The 21,341-nt window shown below is 42.4% G+C and overlaps 1 long non-coding RNA gene across 2 annotated transcripts; it reads left to right on the top strand.

The window, feature by feature from the left end:
- Nucleotides 1-1,829: 1,829 nt before the first annotated feature.
- Nucleotides 1,830-20,754, top strand: LOC138752768 (uncharacterized). Of its 2 annotated transcripts, XR_011350911.1 has the most exons (5): nucleotides 1,830-1,951; nucleotides 4,124-4,259; nucleotides 5,458-5,590; nucleotides 18,157-18,268; nucleotides 20,557-20,754. It is a non-coding gene; the product is annotated as an uncharacterized lncRNA (long non-coding RNA). The 2 variants fall into 2 exon arrangements; XR_011350910.1 differs by lacking the exon at nucleotides 4,124-4,259 and having other exon boundaries at nucleotides 1,844-1,951.
- The last annotated feature ends 587 nt before the right edge of the window (nucleotides 20,755-21,341 follow it).

Below are 21,341 nucleotides of genomic sequence, written 5' to 3'. Positions count from 1 at the left end.
AAAAAAAAACATATATTCCTAAACTAAAAATCAAACCCCACCCTGTGAAGGCTGCTGGCCAAGTTAAGGAGTCCACTACTAATAACTATGGGTCATTAAAAAAAAGGAAAGATAATTAACCTACAAATATTAAAAGTAATTGAGAAAAGGACCCCAAAGAGAAAGAAAGTTAAGATCCATTGCAGTAGTAGAACACCTAATTTTTGTTCTAGAGAGATGCATGCCTCTGATACAGATTGCTGAAGGGGGAGGTCAACATTCTTCACGAAGTCTGAACAAAATAATGTGTGAACCCCCAAGCAAAGCAGCCCATCACTAGAATTGAGGTGTTACACAAAAGGGTGCTGTTACGAAACAACTTGATAAAAGACTGAGTGAGAACAGAGGCCGTACACCAATTTAGGTTCATTGAAAAATGTTTTCATAGTACAGGTGCTTTTATAACCATTTTTTTTTTAAAAACTTCCAGACAAAGTGGTTACCATAATTATTTTGAGTATGTTTGTATTTCTGGGCAGCTATAAAGTCAATTTTAACTCACTTTGCTCTCTGAATTTTTGAAAGTTAGAGTTATCCATTGCATGGCAGAAATCCACAGAAGGTCCAGCAATCAAATGTCCAGAAGCGCCAATCAGGATCTGCCATTGCAAAATATCCTGAACATGTTCAGTTAAATATCCATACTATAGAAGCCCACTTGATCAGGAGCCTAACCACCACTCTTCCCTCCACTACTTTGGCACTGTGGCTCCAAACTGAACCATCCACTCTTTATCACATTGTTTCTGAGTCATATTTTTTCAATAATTGCTGCATGGCTGGTGGAAGGCTTCTGACTGCAAATAAAGTGACTTCAAATAGCTTTGGAGGTTGATCAGGCAGGATAACAAGGTAGTAAAACCCTAGTGTGTGGAAGATCACTGGAGGACCAGGTCTCCACTCCTCCGCTCCTCTCGGATCTGCACCAACAATTGCAGCAGAGCTTTCTTCACCTATCAGATTCCAATTCTGGCAGTATTTGTTTCCACTTGCTGCCATCCATCAGCCATTCTCCAACCGCCCTATATGACTCATCTTCCTCCACCTGACTCCTTTTTATCGCCTTGTCTCTCTTCCTTTGTCTAGCACCTGTCAAGCAACTTCCTCTGCCTTCCAATTCCACCTGCCAATCTGTCATGTCCCCTCCTTGGTTCACCAATCCCCTTCTATCTCCTGTCCAATGCCTCCCATCCTATCTGCCTTATATAAGCTACCTTCCCTCTGTACTCTTTGTTTTGATGACCTAAAAAAACAACTTTTTTTTTCAAATGCAATGCACAAATATGCTGGAGGAACTCAGCAGGTCACACTGTATCCAGGCTAACCAACATTTTGGACCTGAGCCAAATTCTTTTTCACTCACTGATGCAGTTCATCCTGCTGAGTTTCTCCAGCAGATTGTCTTTTTGGGGGCTTCATCCAGGTGCTTTGGTTTCTCCTACATCCCAAAGATGAGCAGGTTTGTGAGTTAATTGGCCGTTACAGATTGCTCCTAGTTTGTAGGTAAGTGGTAAAATCTTAAGGGATTGATTGGAATCTTGGAGAAATAAAATGATATGAGTGGAGTGTATGATTAGATAATCAGTTGCTTATTGGTTGGTCCCGATTCAGCGTGCCAAAGGACCTGTATGATTCAATCTCTCTATAAAGGTAGAGCAGCACACAGAATGTGACAATAAATTGACCTTTAAAAAATAAAAACTGTCATGTGGAAGTGAAAAAAACTGAAATGAAAAGGATACATCAGAAAACAACAGACTGCTGCTGGGAGACTAGTTCCTCTGTCACAAACATCCATTGATGATGCCCACGGCATATCTTACCATTGATGTCAAAGCCATCAGTTCTGTTTCCTTGATAGAGTGTGGCTGCTAAAGGGAAAGCAAAGTTAACAAATATTCTATAAAATTCTGTAAGTGGCAAAATGTTTATAATTTGCAATGATTACAAATGCAGAACTAACATGTTATTAATGAGATTGAAATTGACATATCTACTGAATTCATTATATTAGATGGAATAAATAAATGTTGCCTACAATGCAGACATTCAAATAAAGGAGATGGAATTTAAAAATCATGTCTCATTATCAACCATTTTAGGCTACAGCTTGTTGAAGTAAATGTTTTTGAATTGTGAACTGGAATTGACTATTTCAACATACCGTGCATTTCTGCATATAGGACAATCCGCGAAACTTAAAAATGTCACCTCAAAATCAGGGGTCATCTCATACATCAGGTCTAAAATCCAAACCTTGACTGCTAAGTCTCAACACTGCCATCTTCCTACTGGTTCTTGAGCATGTCCTGTTGGTTATCAATGAAGTCTCAGTGCTCCCCTACGGAGTCCATCCGGCCAGACCAACTGCCGCCGGTTCTGTACAGGCTTTAAATGGCCTGTTACAGGAGCCAACAGTGGTTTATTTTAAAAGGTGCTCATTAAACAGTGATTGGTTTTAACAGCATCCGTTGGTCAATGGTAAATGCCAGATTTGGAGGTCGTATTATACAAAGGGTATCACTCAAAGCCTATATTTTAGATGGAAATTCCAGGGGTCATCCTATACAGAGTCTTTGTATATGCTGGTGTAGCATGATCAATAACCACAAGCAGACTTGAAGCGAGTGACTAAAGGCTTTAATAACCTAAAACACAGGAATGTCTTCACCTGCTGTTGGACAGATTCCAAGGCTGGTATGAAGGGAGGAGATTAGGGCAGCTCAGCCTTTATTGGGGAATCTTACAGGGAGGAATTACAAAGTCAGAGGCGGACCAGCCTGTGCATAATACATGCAATGTCGTTATTATTTGATAAGCTCGGTGGCTGACAGATGAGAAGAGTAGATCGTACGTATCTACGCCGTCTGTGATCTCGTTGCACCTCATGTAGGCCTTAAGACAGTGCAGCCAAATGTCAAACTTGACAGAGGCCACTGGATCCCTGGGATTGGTCTCCAGCCTCTCCACATGAATTGGCTTGTCCATGGCAGTTATTTAGGCTATTAAATTGGAGCACAATCAATAACCACAATCAGACTCAAAGCGAGTGATTAAAGGCTTTAATAACCTAAAACACAGGCACGTCTTCATATGCTGCTGGCCCAGTTCCAAGGAGACTAAGGCAGCTCAGCCTTTATTGGGGAATCTTTTGGAGAGGAGTTACAGAGTCAGAGGTGGGCCAGCCTATACGACATATATGCAATGCCATATTTCACCACAGCCAGCACATATGGTACTAATTCAGAAATACTTCCTTGAGTTGTGATTTTCCATTATTTAACGTGCAGAAACAGAGAAAGAGATTAACAGGAGTTGGCCATTTAACCATTTGAGCTTACTCTTTTCTCATTTCATCAGATCAATATAAACAATTAAACACCTTCCTTTCCTCCCAGTTCCTGAACACCACTGGATAACAATAATCTATGAAACCAGATGAACACCACTGGATAACAATAATCTATGAAACCAGATATAAATATAACAACTGCCCTGACCTCAATTGTCATTTGCAGAAAAAAAAATTAATATTTATTCTATCCTTTTCATGCACTGTTGTCTCTTGCAGTCATCTCGATAAATTTGGTTGTAACTTATAGCTTAAACTACTAGTTATACTCTCACACTGCAACATCAGCAATCAAACATTACAGAACCTTCCAAACTTCTGTCTAATTTCTTACTAATATTCAGCTTCAGTGAATATATATATATTTTTTTAAACTTTTTGAGTCAGGAGTGCAGAGCAGCCAAGGAGATAGGCAGGGAATCCAACCTCGGCAGGCAGCTTCATAACCCCCCCCCCCTTGATTTGTGCAGCGAAACAGTAATGGGTTTGCAAAATGGGTGTGGGCGGTGAGAGGGAGGGAGGGCAGCGCAACCTAAATTTTTAACGTTAAAAAATTCCATTACATTTCAAAATATTTTTCTGTATAAATTATAAATGACATACATGTAAATATAGTTTAGGACCTGAGCATTTTCTGAGCAGTAATTGTGGCCTTAATAAAGCAGAAAATACTGGAAATCATTGCCAAGTCAGGCAGGACTAATGTTTCAGATTGATATCCTTTCATCCAAGCCGGGAAAATTTACAGGAGGGTGGAGAAATTAAAAGAAAAGCTCTGTGATTGGACAGAGTCCAAGAGGGACTGAATGACACAAGCAAGAGTGGTCCTAACTGCAACAAAGTAGTGAAGGCTGATGAAAAACAAAAGGTACAACTGGTTGGGATATAAGTAAGAGGAAACAAACAAATGAAACCTTATGTTATCAGATTTTCAGATTCAGATTTCAGATTTATTAACAGAATACATACGTGACATCACATGCAACCCTGAGATTATTTTTTCCTGCAGGCGAGGCAGAATTACCATGTATTACCACTTACCACTTATGTAAACACACAGTGTTTACATGTAAACAAATTAAAAAATGTAAACAAACTGACTGTGCAATACAGAGAGGGAAAAAAAAACATTTGTTGTTGAGGAGTCTGATGGTGGAGGGGTAGCAGCTGTTCCTGAGGTGTGAAGCTTGTGACACCTCCACCTCTCCTGCTGGCAGCAGCAAGAACAGAACATGTGCTGGGTGATGTGGATCCTTGATCATTGCTGCTGCTCCTGTGTTTCCCATAGATGTGGATGGGGAGAATGTTGCCTATGATGTCCTGGGCTGTGTTCACTTCCTTTAACAGGGCTTTGCAGTCAGGAGTATTAGTGTCCCCATTCTAGACCATGATGCAACAGGTCAGCACACTTCTCACCACACATTTGTAGAAATTTACCAGGGTTTCTGAATCTCCACAAACTCCTAAGGAAATAAAGGCACTGATGTGCTTTCTTCACAATAACATTAGTGTGTTGAGTCTAGGAAAGTTCCACTGTGGTAGTGACTCTCATGAACCCAAAATTTGCTCACCCTCTCCATCTCTGCTCCCCCAATGATCACTAGATCGTACACATCTGGATTTCCTTTCCTGAAGTCAACAATCAGCTCCTTGGTTTTGGTGACATTGAGTGTGAGGTTGTTATTGGTGCACCATTCGGTCAAGTTGTCAGTCTCCCTCCTATACGCTGACTCATCTCCCATTTTTATATAACCCACTACTGTGGAATCATCTGCATAGTTGTAGATGGTGTTGTTGTTGTACTGAGTTACACAGTCATAGATGTAAAGTGATTAGGCCAGAGGGCTAAGAACACAGCTCCAGTACTAATGGAGATTGTGGAGGAGATGTTCAAACTAATCTTCATTGATTGTGGACTGGAGGTGAGGAAATCAAGAATCCAATTACACAGTGGGTGTTGTGTCCCAGATCTTGGTGTCTGCTGATCATTTTGAGGGCATGATGCTGTTGAATGCTAAAAGGTAGTCGATAAAGTGCATCCTGATATATACTTCTTTGCTGTCCAGGTGTTCCAAGGCTTTCTGCACAGCCAATGAGATTGCATCTGCGTAGACCTGTTGCTGTGATACCTGTTGATACCAGAAGAGAGAAACGAGAGAAAAAAAAAATAAGGCACCTGATTGGATTATGTTTTATAAGGTTAGAATGGCTAATTATCTAAAAAAGTTGAACCTGTGAGTGCCAAGTCAGGAGGTGAGGTCAAGTTCCTTGAGCTAATATTGAGCATTGATGAAGCCATCCTACACTGTTCCAATAAAGTTCAATCTCACTTTATTGCATGTATTCCAGCCATTAGAATATTTAATCAAGTGATTGATTTCCCATGATTACAGAGGAGATCATTCAAGAGCAGGAAAAATCGATCACTGATAGAAATTTGGGATTTTCATGTTAAACTCAGGTTTCACTATTTTCGCAGAAGTAAACGGCCGCAAAGTATCTTACAAATTTTTATAATTACACCTGTCCAGATGTGTCACAGCTTAGTATGGGAATTGCTCTGTCCAAGTCTGCAAGAAAGTCCAGAGTGCTGTGAACACAGTTCAGACCATCATGCAAAAAACCAACCTCCTTACTTGCAACTTAGTCTATACCTCTTGATGTCTCAGGAAAGCTGTCCACATACAATTCCACCCCAGTAACAGCGCTTCATCAGTCAAGTTTATTATCATCAGATTGTACAATTACAACCTGATGAAACAGCGTTCTCCAGTTCTTGGTGCAAAACATACAGACAAACAATATAGGACAAGTCTTCTTTGATTGTTCAGCATTCTCACTGCCTGTGGGAAGAAGCTGTTCCTCAGCCTGGTGGTGCGGCCTGTGATACTCCTGTATCTCTCTCCCAATGGGAGCAGCCAAAAGATACTATGCGCAGAGTGGAAGGGGTCTTCAATTATTTTGCCTATGATCCCAGTAGATCATGTCAATAGTGGGGGAGGGGTGATGGGAGATTCTAGCGATCCTCTCTTCCACTCTTATGATCTTGTGGATTGTCTTCTGATCCATTTCTCTGCAGCAACTGTGTCACTGTGTAATGCAGCCGGCCAGGGAACTCTCAATAGAGCTCCCGTGGAATGCTGACATAATGGTGGCTGGTAGCCATGCCCGCTTCAGACTTCTCAGGAAGTACAGTCATTGTTGCGCCTCTTCTCACCCTTTCTTGTCAGGCAGAAGACATACGACCTTGAAAACACAAATCAGATTCAAAAGTAGTTTCCTTGTTCCTACCTCAGACTCTCAAATGGTAAAAGCTGATGCCATTTCAAATGATGTCTTGTACTTTGTATTTGTAACACTCTATCCTGCACACCCTTTGACACTACACCTGCACTTTTGTTTTATTCAGTGGCGTAGTCAGGCTTTGACCTTGGCGGGCGAGAGAACATTAAAAAGGTGGCACGACCACAGCTGTATGTGTGTGTGCACACACACAGGTTTTGTAGCCAGCACACAAAGCCTCCATGCCCTCCTCCTCCCCTCTCCCTTCATCCTCTCCCCTTCTCTCCCTCCTCTCCTCTCCCTCCCTCTCTCCTTCCTTCCCTTTCTCACCTCCCTTTCCCTCCTATCCCTTCCCCTCCCTCCCTCCTCCTCTCTCTCTCCTTCTTCCCCCTTCTCTCCCCTCCTCTCGTCCTCTTCCCTCTCCTCTGTCCTTCCTTGAAAGAAATAATTAATGTCTTTTCTTTTACACCTCTCCCAACTCCTTCAAGCTGTAGAGTGATGGAGGAAACATGGTAGACCATCTATGCAAAGCTAGTTCCCACAAACAAAAACTACCACACACTTGCTTGTTTATTACATTGGTCACAGGAAGCCCTTGCATCATCTTACATTGAATGATCTATCACACAGGGCAAAGCAATCTTTCGGCAAAAGTGTTTGGGATGATTAATTGAGCCTGGTCTAATGGCATGGTACCAAGATAAAAACATCCTCAGCCTACTACCGCACACACACCTCGGACTCCGGTGTGCAAATGTGGTAGGTTGAGAGGACACACAGGGGCGGGTTCGAAGTTGGGTATCAGGAGCTCTGGTGTAGGCCGAGGGGAGGATTTGGAGTTGTGACTCAGGCATCAGGAGCTCTGGTCCCAATGCCTGACTCTGAACCCTCCCCTTGGCCTATCTGAACTGTGGGGCACAATTTGCAATTCGGTTTTTAAATAAAACATATATTTTACTCACAGCTCTCACGTCTCATGCTCTCCCTCTCCGATTTACTGTTCGAATATAAATCTCAATTTTTTTTCATGCCTCGTGTTTGCAATGATTCACACATGCACAGCATGTGATCCACGTCATCTAATAGCCCAGTTATCAGGGAGCACACACAAGGTGACTGCAGAGCTGATCAGTGGCACCTGTTTTTGAATTGTAAGACCACAGCATCAGCCATAGATGACATGGTCTCACAGTTCAAATATATGCAGTGCGGAAGGGGCATAGGGGGAGTGGATGAGTTGACTTGCCTGGATCACATTTCTCACTACATCTCAATACACCTACGCATGCCAATAAACAGTTCTAACCAGTTAATAAAAAGTTCATAGTATAACTAACTATAATAGCAAAACTTAATGTAATAATGGTATAACTAACTAAAATGACAAACTTAACTTTCACCATTGCTACAATCACTAAATCTAAGTGAACATCTGTAACAGATTTTGGAATATGTATCATTAGTCTTGGGTCAATCTTCAATGCGGTAATTAAACAATGACAACAAATAGATTACCGAATAGGTCCTCGGTCTTCTTCAAAAAAGAATATTATTTAAACAGTCTGAAATATTATTTAAATACTTCTAGGTTATTCTTTATGAAATACAAATTCCACAGCAGTTCATCTAATTGTGGCTGGGTGCCAAAAGTCTTTATCATGAATGCAGAATCTTTATGCTGTGAAATACAAGACATTCTTCCACTACTGTAACTGCTAGGAAATAACGCAAATGATTGAAACATTTATTACCAGCACATAAGAACAGAAATTCCGTTTGTGAGCCAGAGAGTTTTCCTTTGCTAAGCAGATGATTTATATTCTCAAGTAGCAGAGTGCCTTATTGAGCAGGTAATTGCAGAAGAGCTTGACCTGGCAATGAGGTACTGTATCTAATCACCTGAGTCAAGGGAAGCAATAGAAAGGAAAGTAGAAGTCCCATCTGTCAGACTGTAATGATTGTGCTATTTGAAGGCAAAAAGGTTTGTCTGTAGCAGCTGGTATCTCTCTGAGTGACCTTTTACCATTTCTCTTCTTGCGATCTGACAGATGTGTCAACTCGATAATTTCAAAAGGCCTTGAATAAATAACCAATTGTGAACAAGGATGACCCAAAGCAATGACAAAATGGGTCCATGCAGTGCATTATGACAAAGAACTCAAAACATTATGTAGCAAAGAATATTTTGCTCTTTATTTTTGGCTAAATGACTTTCATGCCTACAGGTGCATTTTTTTTAGGAGGAGGGTATGTGATGTGAACTGAAGGGTGTTGTGATGCATTTGCCCTTGAAGCAGTACTATTAGCTGGTCAGAGGACTCAGGTGGTGTGTCAGCACACAGAATGGATTCCTGTTCAGATACACAGCCACAGCTGAAGAAGACTTGCTCAACCTAATTGGCATTGTGAGTTATTGAAGAGTTGCAGAGATGTGACTGCAATCAGGCCATGTTTTATAGAGCTTAAACCTTCTAAATTGTTGGAGAAAACTGATGTGAATGCCTCACACCATTGCAAGTGCACCTGCTACAGACTTTACAAAATGGGGGAAACAATAAAGGTTCAAGAAGCTTATCTGCCTATCTATCATTTCCAAATCAAAATGGCTGGTGCAGATGAAAGTCCCTTGGGGTCATGGACCATAGTGAGGATTATATGCTGTGGTGAAATTTTACATCAGGAATAATTTTGAATAGATGATAGTGTTAAAAAGTGATATTTTAATTATTCATGTCTTCCAATCAGCAAAACAAATAAGGTGGCCAGAACCCCCATCTCCAATAGTTAGATTGGATAACTATGTACAATGTGACTTTGTGGATAAGTATAAATCTTTTCCCCTTAACATTAATAGCATGTCTATATGCTTTTCCAAAGTAGTGCAATTGCCAATACCGATATACGCCCTATATTTCTCGATAAACCTCAAACAGCTAAATAAATAGCCTTGCTTAACTCTAACAGGAAAAGTCAAAGCTTCTCCCTTAAGTGGATAGAAGATGCAGTGACACGTATAGGAATTAAATATAAATCACTGTTGGAATGACAAATAAAACATACAAAAACATACAGCTGTTGTAAAGGTGATTCGTGACTATTGGGTGGCATATATTATTCTTGTATCTCTTTACTGTGACATCCACCTTCCAGGAATGTGAAAAGGGCATGAAGTTCAAGCTGGAAACATTGGAACGTAAGTTTTATAAAGAATGGCCAATGTATTTTAAATTAATAAAATTTAGTTTGGCATGAGCTTGCTTTAGGAATCACCCAAAATTCAATATGATGTAGGCTGGCTGGTTCTCTCAACAATTTATTTCTCTTGAAAAACTTCAGTCTCAATGTACTGATCTACTCTCTCTCTCTCTCTCTCTCTCACACACACACACACACACACACGCACACACACGCACACGTGCACACACACACACACACACACACACACACACACACACACACACACACACACACACACACGTTCCAATTTATTTTCACATGACAGCACAGAAATATTGTTATAAAATGTCAACATGCAACAAGGAATGGTGAAAGAAATAATACATGTAAAGGAATACTTATAAGTGATGTACATATCAATGAAGTTTGTTTTAGCAGTAACTAAAGCATTAGAACTTTTGTCAATATGTCTGAGCATCAAACCACCCCTTAAGAAAAATATATATTTTATTTATCTGTGTAATTTATAGGCTATAAAATTCACACCATTGTTTTTATATGCCCGGTCATAGTTTTATATATTCATAAAATTGAACTTTAATGCTTGGAGTGAACTGGATTAAGGCATGACTGCCCTCTATGATGTGTTATGACAGAAGAAATATATGGAAAGGTAAAATGATCACTGATAACAGTTTTAGAATCTATTCCATAAGGATTTAGAAGCAATTTGTTTCTTACTTCAGCTTTACTTATGTTTTTCCACCATAGAAAGCTACATGAGGGGTTTCAAGCTCTCACTAAATGCCACAATATAAAAAGATGCCAATCTGGTAAATGCTAGTGGGCTGAGTGGGACCACAGGCACCTACCTGCTCTAAAGTCCTGGAATGCTACACATAGCCTGTCAAATAGACCTGAACTTTACTGACAGATTCTGAATTTTATCAGCTTGCTCCCCAAGCAAACTCCCCATTAACTTCGACGGAAGACCTTTGAAGCTTTTCACAAGGTTATACTTTATCAGAGCTCCAAACACCCTGTATAAAATGATGAATGTGGGTCTGTAGATTAGAAGGAAAGGTAGAAGAGAAACTACCTTTATCTGAATTATTTTCCATTAGTTTCTGCTTTTTTTGTTATTTATACTTCTTTTTCAAAATTAAGAGTCCTCAACTGAAGCCTGATTGAGTTTGTGGTTGAGGAGTCTGATGCTGGAGGGGGAGCACTGTTCCTGCACCTGGTGGTGTGAGTCTTGTGGCACCTACACCTCTTTCCATCCAGATCATATTTCTCTTGGAGTTATCAAGAAAATTTGCAGATGCTGGGGTCAAGTGCAATGCACAAAAGTGCTGGAGAAACTCAGCAGATCACTCGGCATTCATAGGAATAAAAGGCAACTAACCCTTCAGGCCTGAGCCCTTCATTAGGAATCTCAGGAGTTTCTCTGGCACTTTTGTGATACTTCTCCTGCTTAACTTCATTTTTATTTATTGAATCCCCTTCCTGCTGCCATTCCCTATTGCTCACTCCAGCTAAGTGTTTCATTTCTTGCTGATCAAACCTTCAATATTCTTTTTCATCGAAAGATTCCTAATCTTGCCATCCTTCCATCACCCTCACCAGAACTTGATGGCCCTGATCTCTAAATCTCTTTCAAAAACCTCCCACTTGTTCCAGCTGTCATTTTCCCAGCATGGTAAAGTCAGTTTATACTGATGAATCTACTCTAGTTGTCTAAAGAAATGATCACCAAAGCATCCACCTCCAACATCAGTATGAATGTTCATTCAAGTCCCTTTGAGTAATTCTGATATTTCAATATTTGGCAGCTTCGACGTTTTGATCGCATTTTACAATCATTCTATTTATGAATATTTGCTAAAATTCCAGGGATTCTTTGGAGTACATTTGATTTATGAATCTCTTTTCTATTCTCTGTCCAAAGAAATACATTGTTCCAAATTACCCAGAGCACATTAAGCCCAGCATTTTCAATTTACAAAATATGTTCTTAAATAATATTTTCTGGGAACTCATTCTTTTCCTGAACTGAAGAATATCTGTAGCTTCATTCCTGAGAATTTTCCCTTTAAAATGATTCATTTTTCATGACTCTTTGATTATTTGATTTGTCATTGTGTTTCGTGTCTATGACACATTCCGTTCATGACAGCTGGATGACAAGATATGAGATAGCTGCTATCAGTTCAGCACAGTGGCATCACAAGGTGCTGAAATTTGATGATGTGTTCCATTTTTGTGACTGAATGGCTGACATAAACAATGATAAAACAACAAAGATTATTATAGTCACCTGAAATTGTGAAGAATATCAAATTTACACTCTTGCATTTCAATGTCATTTGCAAAGGAAATGTTTTCAGACCTGTCAGTGGAGTGATGCTATTGTGATAACATACTCTGGCATTTCATTGTTCAGTTAGAATAGGACTATGGTGAAGATTTGTCACTCATCACTGGGAGTGTGTGACTGCATCAGCCAACAAATTGTTTCACCGTTACAAATGTTTGTTTTTACCCATACCTCAGTGTTCTGATGAGTGTGGCAAACGCATATTGAGGATCACCAGAGTTTTCGTGGACCTCTGCATTTGCTTCAATGCTAAGTACATGGATTCACAGACTGACACAGCATGAAAATAGGCATGGAAAGCATTTAGCTCATCTGAAAGAAATGTATCACAATTGATGATACAGCCTTGTTTCACCGTGAAAGGATGTTATGGTGTGCAAACACTGCAACAACAGTCTGTTTGAGACTCCAGCTTGGCCTAGAATTCTTTCTTTGCATTGATTAAGGCCTTCTGGAGGTTGTACTTTGACTTTCTGGTCTTCAGTAGTTTGCGGATCACTTGGTTCATCCATGGCTTCTGATTTGAAACCAACTGGATAGTCTTAGTAGGAGCATATTCATCCATGCATTTCCCCATAAAGTCGGTGACCACTGTGGCATATTCATTTAGATCCAACAGGTCCTTGAATGTTGCCCAGTTCACTGAATCCATACAGTCATGAAGCTGCTCTTCTTCCTCCACAAACTGTACAGTCTTCATTGCAGGTTCCATATTCTTCAGTTTCTGTCTGCATGCAGGAAGAAGGAAAAGAGCCATGTGATCTCATATTCCAAAGAGTGGCCATGGAATGGAGCAATAGGCATCCTTGAGAGTATTGCAGCAGCAGTTGAGATTATTCACTACTCTGGCATGACAGGAGATGTGCTGGTGGTAGTTTGGCAGCTTCTTTAAGCCTAGTTGGTCCATGGTAATGACTGAAAATTCAGTTGAAACAGAGGACAAGGCAGCAGCTCACACTGAGAGGTAGAATGGGGGTGGTTACAACTATGGCAGAGGCACCCTCAGATAAGTTGGGAAGGTAGTGTCAGTAAGAGGTGGGCAGGCCCTGGAAGGCTAAGTGATCTACAGAGATGGGCTCTAGTTTAAGTTCGGCAGCCCAAGGCCATCTGTCAGCCACAGACACCGAGACCTTTCAATGGTTTTGGAGAATCAGGACCAGAAATGCAATGGAGATCAGTAGTGGCTCGAGCTAAGCTTCTGGAAATGGCTGACTCTATCAGAGGAGGCAGCTTGATCCTCAACTACTTTCTGTCTCCTGTCTCCTAGCATCCATTCAAGCTGGTTATCACTGAATAAATCTACCTTTGACACTGTGTCTTGATGGATAGTGGATGACAAGTTACAGGCATCTGTTACTGCTGCTTACTGGTGAAGAGTGTGCACTTACAGAGTCCTGGGAGGCCTACAGACCAGACGGAAAGGTGAAAAGGACTGCCCTACATGCTGAATGTAAGAAGTATGCCAAGCCATCAATGAGACAGGGAACATCTCACAAACTACAGGACTGCAAGGAGGTGGGACTTTGGATTGCAACTTGCCTCCAGAGCAGGAAATATGCACCGGGCAGTAGCCAAGTTACTAAGGATAAGGTTGTAGAGCTCGTCGAAAGAATCAAAGACTTGTTGATCCAAACCAAGGCTTTTATTAGCAAAAGACAGGAGCTCTTCACAGGTGGCCGACCAGTCCGGAATAATCCGACCTGGCTAGGGACACAACCCTTTAAGGCCCAGACAATAGGCGTGGCTTAGCTCTCAGCCAATCGCTGTAAGCACAGTCTAGATACAGTAACTATATACACTATGTACATTGGTGATAGATCTGTACTATCACATTCACTCCTTCTTGGAAAACTGACCCTGGAAAAAAAAGAGGGAGAGAATGAAAGGAAGGGGTAGGTTAAGGACTGTAGCGGTCAGAGGGTCTGACCATCCGGCGTGACCACCATGGTGCCGGGATTGGGGTCGCTGGAGTGGTATCGCCAGCGGGCTCATCGGGTGCGACCGCTCCTTCGCTCAATTCCCCAGTCGTGTTGTCGGCAGGGTGGCCCGGGTCGTTGGGGTGCTGTTGGTCCTTCTGCTGCGGCATGGGGCCTGGGGAATAAAGAGTTGGGGAAGGTTGGGTTGGGGAGTTTGCTGGGTCTACCGCATCCTGAGCTAGGTCCCGCACCAAAACAGTGTCCTCCCACCATCTGGGAACTCAACGTAGGAGTAACGTGGGTTCGCGTGGAGTAGAGTCACTCGGTCGACCAAGGGGTCGTTCTTTGAGTGCCAGACGTGGCGTCACAAAAGGACGGGGCCAGGGATGGTGAGTCATGCTGGTACAGTGGTTCCTGATTCGGATTTCCTCAGGAAAAGGAACATCCTTTCGTGGGGGGTGGTATTTGTTGCGGTACATAGGAGGGAGCGGATGGAGTGTAAGGCACTAGTGAGAACCTCCTGCCAGTGAGAGGTGGGGAGACCTTTAGACGGGAGAGCCAGTGTAACCGCTCTCCATATGGTGGCATTCTCCGTCTCGACCTGGCCGTTACCGCGTGGGTTATAGCTCGTGGTCCTGCTTGAAGTGATACCACACTCCAGAAGGTACTGTTGCAGCTCTGCGCTCATGAATGAGGACCCCCTATCACTGTGGATGGAATTGGGGTACCCGAAGATGGCAAAAATACTGTGAAGGACCTGTATCACAGAGGTGGCAGTGGTGTCTGGGCAGGGCACAGCGAACGGGAAGCAGGAGTACTCGTCGATGGCCGTAAGGATGCAGTTATTACGGTTGGTCGATGGTAGGGGCCCCTTAAAGTCTATGCTAAGACGCTCGAAGGGGCGGGTGGCTTTGATAACGTGGGAGTTATCCGGACGGAAGAAGTGGGGCTTGTATTCAGCGCACACCGAACATGCTCGGGTCATGGAGCGGATCTCCTAGATTGTGTAGAGTAGGTTGCGCGCCTTCACAAAGTGGGCAAACCTAGTGACCCCTGGATGACAGAGCACCTCATGGAGTTTCTGTAGTCTGTCCATCTGTATGCTGGCGCACGTCCCCCTGGAGAGCGCGTCAGGCGGGTCGTTGAGCTTACCAGGCCAGTACAGGATGTCATAGTTAAAGGTGGAGAGTTCAATTCTTCATCTGGCGATTTTGTCGTTTTTTATCTTACCACGCTGGGTGTTGCTGAACATGAAGGAGACCGCGCATTGATCAGTCAACAGTGTAAAGCGCCTCCCAGCGAGGTAATGTCTCCAACAACGCACCGCTTCAACTATGGCCTGGGCCTCCTTCTCGATCGAGGAGTGTCTACTCTCTGGACCCTGGAGGGTTCTGGAGAAGAAGGCTACAGGCTGACCGGCCTGGTTCAAGGTGGATGCATTGCTCTCGACTTGAAACGGGACAGACTCATCAATCGCGTGCAGCGTCACAGCGGCGATGTCGGATTTGATTCGATCAAAAGCCGCTCTGGCTTTGGTCGAGAGGGGAAAGGAGGTGGTCTTGATAAGAGGACGCGCCTTGTCGGCGTAGTGTGGAACCCATTGGGCGTAATACGAAAAAATGCCCAGGCAGCGTTTAAGCGCTTTCTGGGTATGGGGTGGTGGGGGGGGGTAAGTCCATTTGGGGACGCATGCAGTCAGGATCTGGCATGGCTATCCCGTTCTCCACCACGCAACCTAGAATAGCGAGTTGTGTGGTCCGGAAGACACACTTGTCCAAATTGTAAGTCAGGTTCAGCCGACGGGCATTTTGAAGAAATTTGTCTAGGTTGGCGTCATGGTCCTGCATGTCGTGGTCGCAGATGGTGATATTGTCCAGATACGGGAAGGTAGCAGTTAGCCCGTTCTGGTCCACCATCCGGTCCATTTCCCGCTGGAAGACCGCGACACCATTCGTGACCCCGAATGGTACCCTGAGAAATTGATATAGCCGCCCATTCGCTTCAAAGGCCATGAATGGTCTGGCTCGATAAAACTGTCGGTTGACCCAGAGTCAAATAAGCAATTAGTGTAGTGTCCATGCATTTTAATCAGTTCCACTGCTCTGGTGAGGGGATGAGAGCATTGCTGGTTTAGTGTTATTGAAGCAGTTGACAGGGGAGTTTCACGTGATGATGTAACGCAACGGGACGGGATGATGTCACGCAACGGGATGACGTAATAGACGTAGTCAACGCTGGAGGAGCAGGTTGGAGGAACTCCCAGAAGTGCTGTTGTGGCGGTGTCGGCGGATGAAAGGTAAGTAGTGGGGTTTGTAGTTGCTCGCGGTTGGCGGTGGGTAGGTCGTCGGTCGTGGCAGTCGGGCCCCGGCGGTCGTCAGCGATGGACGCTAGGGTGAGTACCTGGTTGGCCACGGGGGTGGCTGTGGCGGCGGTAGCAGCAGCGGTAGCCACAGTTGGGACCGAGGCTGGATCGAATGTTCCGCACGGGGGCGAGAGGCGGGCCAACACCATGGTTGCGAGGGTGGGCTGCCCCTTCCGGGTTCGGCGTCTCCGTGATGTCAGGCATTGCCGTGCAGGGGAGCCCTCGCTCTCATTGGACGAGAGCTCTGGGGAAGAAGAGTTTGAATGGGATAGCGGCGATTGGGCTTCACACGAGGCACTGTGTTTGCTGGCGGCCATTTTAGACCTACAGACTGCAGCAAAGTGGCCCTTTTTAAGGCACTTTTGGCACCTGGCTTTTCTTGCTGGGCACTGGGACCTGCTGTGCTTGTCCCTCCCACAGAAATAATATTTTGGGTTCGCACGGGACAGTGTAGCAGCAGCCGACAGGCCGTCAGTATCTTGGGGGGTGGTAGGGTGGAAGGGCATTCTACTCACATCAGAACGAGGGGTCCAGTCCCTAGAGAACTCGGTGGACTTTAAGGCTGCATCCTCCATTGTGATTGCAATCCAGGCCACGTCCTCTAGTTTTTCTACCCCTTGCTCGAGCAAGCGCAGCCTCACTCTAGCAAGGGGTAGAAAAACTAGAGGACGTGGCCCGGATTTCAATCCGGCTAGGGACACAACCCTTCAAGGCCCAGACAATAGGCGTGGTTTAGCTCTCAGCCAATCGCTGTAAGCACAGTCTAGATACAGTAACTATATGCACTATGTACATTGGTGATAGATCTGTACTATCACAAAGGTCATGCACAATGTTTTGCCATAGAAAGCTCAAAGAGGACTTAGATGGGGCTAGCTCCAAAATAAAATGATCGGTATGCCAAATGACAGTCTTAATGCATTGGAAACCCTGCCTGAAAAGTTAATGTCAAGGAGCATAAATGAGTGTCTTCCACCAGTCTGCTCCGGGACTTTGTACAGAGGTTCAAGATGACTCTTTCCATGTGAAGTTGTGGCTAATCCTATTCAAGTACTTTTATATCCCTTCATGTTCCACTGCCTAATCGCCCTTACATGTCCCACTGCAGCAGAAGCAAAACTTTACAGTGACAGTTTGGCATGCTGTTATGTCAGGTCAGGTTGCTGCCAGGTAAGCAGATTATTGGAATTTAAAGCTTCTTACAGCAGGTCACTATTCTCTATTATCTTACTAGAATTGCTGTAGAACCATCTCAGGAGTGTGGCAGTAGCTCAATGGCGTGTAAACCTGGAGTCGTCCTACCCATCCCATTCCAATAAACCTGTTAATGAGACAGCTTGAAATGCTGCCACACAAATCAGGATGGTGCAATTTGACTCCCAGATCTGGAACTGCTCAAGATTATCCAAGATGGTCTGCAGACCATCACTGAACATCCATAGTCTTCCAAGTAAATGAAAAAGAAAAATTATTTGATGGTGGAACACTGAAATTTAAAAAAAAACAAAAAATGCTGGAAAATGTTCTGCTGCACAGGCAACATCTGATGAAAAAGAGATTTAATATTTAAAGTTAAAGGCTGTTCATATTTTTTCTTTAATTCTGACAAAAGACCTTTGACTTGAAATATTGTTTCTGTTTCTTTCTCCAGAGATGCTGCCTGGACTGATTAGTTTTTCCAAGCTTTCCTCAGCCACGCTACAATTTCTAGAGAAAGGAGGATTAGAATAGTCAACAACACAAGGAAGACGTTTAAAGTCATGGTATGTGCAGTTAGTTGCTTTTTGTTGTTAAATGGCAAAAAAATTGAGTTGTTAGGTTATTTTAGTTATGGTTTCTACATGTGCATTGTGACCTAGTGTATGGCGTGAGGTTTAGTAACAGAGGGAAGTTAAATTATGGAAAAGATGGTGAGTGGCAATTAGGATTGTGATTATTAGCATTACATGTGAATAAATTTCCCATGGAAGGATTAGGTAGGAAACAGACAATTGTGTTGTTCTTCATCTCTTCTTTCTCTCCCTTTCCTTTGTCTCATGTTTTCACTCAGTTTGTTATATAATTTGTAGAAAATGGCTTCCACTAATTGAAAGTCAGGTTACGCAGCAGGTCACAGATTCCAGATATCATGACAGTTATTCCATAGGATGCATCCAGAGAAGAGCAGAGTTGTTGCATCAATGCATACATCATGCACCCCTAACATCAGACTCTACTCAGCAGCAGGGTTTCAATCAACGTATTGTAATCTTGCATACAAGATTTTTAACAGTGGTGTCATAAACCAAATCGTCAGAATGAAATCACAGTGGCCCAGTGGTCATGTACACCAGTCATCATAGCATATATGCAGACGACTCACAAAATGATGCACGATAGCTACTGCAAGGAATCCAGAGATTGAATTGCATGATTTTGTGTCAAAGTCAAACACAGCAGATGGACATTAGGGGAACCTAAACCTGGGCTGACCTGACATTCACCACAAGCTAAGCTCTAGACACATACTCATTGGCAATCTATACCATGGGGAAGACATGCTCTCTCCACCTACTGGCACAACTTGAAATGCTGTTTTCATCCTGTTCTGAGATAGGAGTTGCGGTTGTAGCAGGCAGGTTTCCTTACTGAAGCATGTATTTTTTTCTTCTTTGAATTAAGATGGAGAATTGCTCCCTGAACACTTGGGTGGCTATAGCGTCCTTCTTAGATCCCTCTTCCCTGCTTTAGACTGCTCTGTGCCTGCTGCTTATTCTCTCAATCATGTTGCATTCCATGAAGGATGTCTGCAGCTGCAGCTATTTTCGAAGTGCTTTTGCATAAGATTGAGTCAGTCAAGAGTCCTTCAGTTTATGCCGTAGCACTCCTTAAACATTTTCACAGTTCAAAACCACACACAAAAGTAGAAATCAACTGTGAAATCGTAGGAATGGCCAGAGGATAAGAGAAACAAGCAGTAAATAGGCACAAGTCATGGCTGGTCCCTTTAAGTAGCAGTGGTGCAATGTGAGTGTGGTATTTTTGCTGAATATCTTCAGCCTTTAGAGGTTAAGTGATTATGCTAACTGCAATATTGAGCAAAACTGTGTCAGAATTGAGAGTATCGAGGAATACATATAAGATTTTGCAAGGAATGACAAGATGAACATTGAAAGGATGTTTTCATAGTGGAGGGCCTCTAGAACTAGAGGGTTGAGATTCAGGAGAACTCTGAACAATTTAAGACAGACAGGAGGAATTTATTCTTTCTAAGGGTAGAGAATCCTTGTAATTCTCTACCATAGGCATCTGAGGAGCTCGAGCCATTGTATTCAAAGCAAGGACTAACACACTTTTAATCTACAAGGGAATCAGTGTACTGAGGCTAAGATTGGATTAGTCATGATCTTATTTCATGGCAGAGCAGGCCCAAGGACTCTGCCCCGGTTCATGTTCCTAATGATCAAATGCAATGTGCTAAAGATGAACAAATGGAAGACAGGCAAATGAATGCATTTGAATAATGTAGGATGCAAAATTGGATAGATAAGCTAACATTTTCTTAGATTTCATTACATTATAATTGTGGAATTTTGGGTAGGAGACAGCACAATGGATTTAGCTTATTTCATGCCTGCTTGTCATTTATCCCATTTCAAAATACCACAGCATGTTAATTTTTTTTTAATTAGTTTATATTTAAAATGCTGTAATTTCCAAATTTAATGGATATAAATATGCGAATGTATGCTGACCAGCTGCATCACAGTCTGGAATGGGGCACAAATACTTCTGAGCATAAAAACCCCCAAAAGGTAGTAGTTACAGTCCAGGCTCTGCTCTCGCTGCTACCATCAGGAAAGAGGTATAGATGCCATGCATGTACTCTGACAATAAATCTGAAATCTATGAATATTCCCCTTTACTTTACATAAGCCTAAAAGTCTCTGTCATCCTAACTATTTTCTTATTTTGAATTCCTCTTGGAAGGTATAAAGTAATGTACCTACTAAGGAAGGACATTGTCTTTCAATTTAATTGCATACTATCGATAATTTTATTTGTAATTTAGAAACATATTCAACAACCAATTCACCACAAGAATGAAAAGACTGGAATGGAAAACTAAGTAAACCAAGAGCAGTGATTCAAGCGCTGTCAAAGGAAGGTTTGGTTGATGGGTGTAAGAATATTTTTAAGGCCTTAGAAAGAATGAATTGGAGTAGAAGACAATGTGTTGTAGTTTGCATGAAATACATGAACATCCTGAGACTGTTTATATTTTATTTTTGTTAGTATAAGATTTATTCTTCCTTTTTTGATTCATTCTTTTCAAGTTCATATCTGTTACTGTAATATCAAGACACAAAATCATGTTAACAATGCTAATGGTGAGTCAAAGGTATATGAAAATAATGCATCAATCGAATCATGTTACAATTCAGAAACAAACTTGGCAAGAGGTCAATAAGCATTCCAATGAGATCATGAAAGCCTCCATGCAGATTATACTGTACTTAATAATCAAGCAAGAAGACCTATCAGTGGTAGCGCAAGGTGAAACGAGAAATATTTTCTGTAGATTTTATCACATATTTTCTCTTGAATTCTTAGAACATAGTGATGTTCCTTCTTTAAAAAGGAAGTGCTTGGACTTTTTTACTGTGGTGAATTCAGTTAATTTTATTACATCAACTAACATTCAGTATGCATGTGTGAACTTAAGAACATAGCAAACAATGGTAATTAAGTTACCAACTATGCTGGGGCCTTCATGTCATGAAGAAGGCTCGCCAGCTGTTATACTTCATTAGGTGTTTGAGGAGACGTTGCATTACACCAAAGATTCTTGGAAAT

The sequence above is a fragment of the Narcine bancroftii genome, chromosome 2, assembly GCF_036971445.1.
Source record: "Narcine bancroftii isolate sNarBan1 chromosome 2, sNarBan1.hap1, whole genome shotgun sequence".
Taxonomy (NCBI): domain Eukaryota; kingdom Metazoa; phylum Chordata; class Chondrichthyes; order Torpediniformes; family Narcinidae; genus Narcine; species Narcine bancroftii.
The sequence above is the reverse complement of the archived record's forward strand: the minus strand, read 5'-3'. Positions and strand labels throughout refer to the sequence as shown.